Below are 5,628 nucleotides of genomic sequence, written 5' to 3'. Positions count from 1 at the left end.
CATCCCTCCAAGTTGGTTCTTACGATTTTTGGTAAGCATTCCTTGTTAATCTAGTGGTTTTATACATATTCGTACTTGTTTTGTTACATTTACACACATTTATATGTGTTATTATCTATAGGGTAATACCATCTTCAAGTGTTCTAAGCTTGAGGATCTTCATCTTCATCTCTTTATCAACTAAGAAATCCACTCAAGGTGAGTTGATACCACTCATTTTCGTTTTTATCTAATTTTTATGGGGGGGGGGATACAAGTAAAAAAACTTATTTGGATGATCTAAAGGCATTGCAAACTAAAAATACTAGTTATGTCACTAAAACATGTCTAGGCTTAAAAATTAGTATTTTACAGAAAATTTGTGGCCTGTTCATCAATTGTTTTTCCCCGCTTAAACTTCATATATTTCAAAACTATTTAATATGAAAATAGTTCAGGTCTCTACCTTTTTTAGGACTACTTGCACGTATTCATACGATTTTTCTACAATATACAGTGATTTTTGCAAAACTGCCTATTATTTGAGAACATTTTCGGACCAGTCTACAAAAATGAATGTTTTCACTTAGGAACCACTTAAGGTTAGGGAAAAAGATTATGGACAAAGTAGACTCATTTTCTAAGCTCTGAGAGTACGGATACAAATTTCGACTTACGATGAATTTTCTATAATTTTTCTAAAAACAGGGACAGAAAAGTCAAAAACTACAAATTGTCCTTATCATACTAAATGTTTTGTACTTGTGTTTAGATGTAAGTTTATATGTTATAATCTTTTAAAATATATAGAGAAGATAACCTACATGTATTTATATATTTGAGTATATAAATGGACTTAAGATACATTCATAATAAACTAAAATTGGTATAGTTTGGGAGTCACAAAACCACACTATCATTTCAGAAGATCTATATAATTATTCAACGGTATAACTATTCCATTTTACAAGAAAAGGAGTTATAGTTTAAGTAAATATGTTGATGCTCTTGTGAGAAATTCTCTTTACCGTACCTACCTAGTGTACACTTTAAGTCCTACATTATAACCAGAGTCTCCTGGAGGGAGAGCGAGATAGTTGTGTATAGAATTATACACGACTGACAACCCCACACCTCAGTTGTTCGCTACAGTTAGACCGAAAAGTCTAGGGTGACAAATGTCTTACCGACTCCGACGCCTGAAGAACGTCGTCTTCAGGCATATCAGTCGTAATATCATGGTTATAAGAACTCACATAGAGATTAGCAAAACTATTTGGTTTACAGGAAGCTTATACTTCATCAGTTTTATTAAAAGAAATGAAATTATATACTATTTTCTGTACAATATTCACTTCTATCATGGTCTTAGGGTTTAAGACTATAGCTCACTTTAAGAAAATATTGGATTTTCTGGATATATACATTATTACTTTTCAAGGAGAAGACAACCACAGACTGTTCTAGACAATCCGGTAGAACGCTAGCAGGCTCACAACCTGTAGGTATATTTGAACTACGTGTTCACCAGAAGTACTCTAAATATCCCGGAAACTACGCCTAAAGGATAATATTGGCATATGTGCCTAATTTTTGAACTACGTGTTCACCGGATGTATTCCAAAAATCCCGGTAGCTATGCAATTAGCGCCTTATGAGAGAACATTGGTAGCTATGGACTTAGTACCTAATGGATAGTATAGGCAGTTGTGCCTAACATATAACATTGGTAGCTATAGACTTAGTGTCTGTTGGATAAACCCTGACATCAATGGACTTCGTGACTATTCCTTAGGGCAGTCCTTAGGAATAAATAAATTATGAATAATGTAAATCCTTAAGAATAAATAACATAATAGGGATGGGAAGCTGGGTTTATTGTTTAATAATTAAACATAATAATTATATTATTGTGGGTTGAAAATCGTATGTACTCACCAGGTTTCCCACCTGACCCACTCATTTTAATTGTATCACATGTGTCGATATGAAACTGCATTATACTAAGAGATTAAAGGGGATGTGAATCACTAGTGTAAATAAATGTAAGGTTTGTTTATGCTTATGTTTCTGTATTGACGATGACATCCCAAAGTTTTAATATAAAACAAAAATACATTGTCTTCGGAACTGCTTTGATGATATATATTTTGGGATCAAATTCCGCACCAGCAACAGACTAACCCCACCATAAAAATTGTCTGCGTTTAAGGTACGCCCTACGATTTCCTCAAAAACCCTATACGACAAAAAAAAATCAAAGGACTTACCGATGACTATAACATCAGTTAGGTGTTAGACAAGAAAAGGGGAAGAAGATGAAAGTCGCCATCGATGTGGGGGTTGAGCAACCTGGTGGTTGAATGAAAATTGATTGCGTTTGGAGAAGAGGAAGAAGGATTGTGTTTGGGGACATAGGGACTTCTAATTCGTTGACCATGAAATATTTTAATGCAGAGTTCAAAATTTAAGAGAAAATAAAAAGCCATGTTTAAATTTTTATTTAAAAAAAAACCACGCAGACTAAATATAAACGGTGAAACCGGAATCAAATTGCATAATTCCTCTATTTAATAGGTAAAATGTTATTTTTAGGGCCAATTGTGCAAGAAAATTACTTTAGTGACTAAATCGAACAATTGACGAAACGTTAATGTGCTACAATGATATTTTTCCCATAAAATTAATGGTTATTCTTTAATAAATATTATTTCCAAATTTTAAAAATTCATGCAAAATTTTTGGACATTACAAACTCCCACCCCCTTAAACACGTTCATTTTTTTTTTAATACATATAACTCCAATTTAATAATAAGTACCCATGTATTAGTTGCACATAAATCATGTATTATCGACTGCGATAACAAAATTTTGAAATTTAAAGGCCTCATTTTTTGTATTTGTCCTTAGCCTCAAATTGGCTTGGACCTCTGTACACTTCCGACAAACCACATACCCTACAAGTGCCATCACCGAGCCTTCGCCTTAGTGCGATATCGGTAGAACTTTTGTTTTTGATAACAAATTAATAATGGATCTCATCGAGCAAAAAATATGGCTACCGGCGCAATCAGAACATATATTTTACGATGAATAGACGGGTTGATACGGTCACATGCGTCAAGGTGAGAAAAATAACCGGTTTTATTTATTTTTTATTATGGTGTCTACAGAGCATCCTTTTAAGGGTGTTACCATGTTATCGTGAGAACCTTCAAAACAACGGCATTGTACATCTTAAAATATGATATATTTTTAAGCTATAAAAAAAAGTGGATGAAAGTTAATTCCAAAATTAAATGGGTTTTGCAGATATGGATTAGTTTGTGATAACGACAAGTTTGTTTAAGGAGACTGAGTTTGTATGTCATACAATTTGTACATGATAATAAATGCGTGATATCTTCTATGAGCGATATGTTTTAAGATTTCTTTCTTACCCTATATATAATTAAAAAGCGCACGCGCTCAGAAAATACATTGACAATTAATTCGAAAATCAAATGGAATTTCAGAAACCAATAGTTATCGCATTTTTGTTATTAACCCAAGTCATTAGAGTCTTCGCTGATTGCAGTTGTGAAGACGAAGAAATCCACGGCAACAAAAGCGAAACCCTTAAGTACAAATTAATCGCACTTGCTTCCATATTGATTGCGGGCGGAATCGGCGTATCTCTACCTTTCGCTGGCAAAATCTTGCCGGCCTTACGCCAAGAGAAGGATGGTTTCTTCTTTGTAAAATCATTCGCTGCCGGCGTAATGCTCGCTACAGGGTTTATCCATATACTTCCAGACGCGTTCGAGAGCCTGACTTCTCCGTGTTTGAAAGAACAGGTGTGGGGGGATTTTCCATTTACTGGGTTTGTGGCTATGGTTGCAACCATTGTGACGTTGATGTTTGAGAGCTGGTCAGCGGCATGCCAGCCTAAAAATCAGACGGTAGCAGTTGAAGGGGTTGACGATGAAGAAAAGAACGTTGGGGTTGTGACTGTTCACATGCATGCAACCCATCACCATTCTCACGCCAATGATAATATCCAAGTTTATCGATATCGGATTATTTCCCAGGTAAATTACTAGATCTTTCAAATCTTTTTCTTTCTTTTGAACGACAAAGTTGATTGAAATAAAAATAGCTAGGCTGCAAACAGATAAATTATTATAGACACTAACTAAGATGAACCAATCGACAATAGCCAGAGAAAACTGTCTACTTTTAAATAGCCATGAGTCACACCATTATCAATAGGCAATAGCAAACTTTCAAGATGCATCAACAATAGCATTGTAATTTTGAGGTTGTAACAAACCAAGGCAATGTATTTCCACTATCCAGATTGCTAATATGCTATTATCTATATAAGATTGAAAGTTCACTGATGAGTTAATGACTTTTAATAACAACCTAATAATCTGGGGAAAAATCTTTTTAATGGAGAGTTCAATGCTGACTTATGGATGGAGGAATGACAGTTTAACTTATTAATACCGAGATAGTTGGTAACAAGACATGATCTAAAAATTCAGTTTTTAATATGATATAAATATTTGAATTAGAATCTTGTAGGAAGACAAGCACATATATCATTTAAGCATAGATGGTAAGATTCATTAAATAAATAAGTTGATCCGATTATATTAATGTGTTATATAGTCGATATCCTTTAGTTATGTCTATAATTAAACTTTAAGGCGGGTTACAAGAAGTAATATATTGGTGAAAATATTATTTATCTTTTGGATCGCAAGTGCTGGAATTAGGAATTGTCGCTCATTCAATAATTATAGGATTATCGTTAGGTGCTTCCAAAAGTCCGGAAACCATAAAACCACTTATTGTTGCCTTGTCATTCCACCAATTTTTCGAAGGATTAGGCCTCGGTGGATGCATCTTTCAGGTACGGATATTATCAACAAATTAGATTTATTTTAGTGTACATAATTGGGTTGAATATCAACTATGGCTACGTATGAATAAATCCTATATATATAACATGGTTCACTTATTTCACGCAAAAATCAAGTCACTGGCGATTATATCAATGGGAGCGTTTTTCACCCTTACGACTCCAGGTGGAATTGTAATTGGAATATTGATGAGCAACAGTTATAAAGAAAACAATACAAATTCTCTTATTGTCGAAGGCGTGTTAAATGCTGCATCTGCTGGAATGTTGATATATATGGCTCTTGTCAACCTAATTTCTCCGGATTTCAATAATCCCAGGATGCAAAACAAGAAGATGCTTCTACTTGGTTCAAATGTTTTTCTTCTTCTTGGTGCCGGCTTGATGTCTCTCCTAGCCAAATGGGCTTGAGAATATATTGTTTTCACTGAACGGATTTGTGAAATTACTATTTCCTGATAATTAAGAGCATTAATTTTACAATTGTTAAAATGTTTCCAGATTCATCATAATCCTCACCATCATCATGCGATTCTTTGTTTCCTTCTGTAGCTCTTTGTATTCTATCTGAGAACTGGTTCTAGATCACATTGATGTAAAGAAAATTTAAATGATTAATGAAACAAAATAATGATTTTAAGGGTTTATAACTATAGTTTTCTGTTACCCATTAAGTCTTTAACAATTTAACAAACTATCAAACCACCAACCGAATTAAGTCGTTAACAGTTTAACAAA

General features: G+C 33.9%; 1 pseudogene; it reads left to right on the top strand.

Annotated features, from left to right (window-relative positions):
- The first annotated feature begins 3,484 nt into the window (after positions 1–3,484).
- LOC145089411 (zinc transporter 3 pseudogene) lies at positions 3,485–5,301 on the top strand (annotated as a pseudogene).
- Positions 5,302–5,628: the final 327 nt, after the last annotated feature.

The sequence above is a fragment of the Lactuca serriola genome, chromosome 2 (genome assembly GCF_051521515.1).
Source record: "Lactuca serriola cultivar US96UC23 chromosome 2, Lser_US96UC23_V15, whole genome shotgun sequence".
Lineage (NCBI taxonomy): Eukaryota > Viridiplantae > Streptophyta > Magnoliopsida > Asterales > Asteraceae > Lactuca > Lactuca serriola.
The sequence above is the reverse complement of the archived record's forward strand: the minus strand, read 5'-3'. Positions and strand labels throughout refer to the sequence as shown.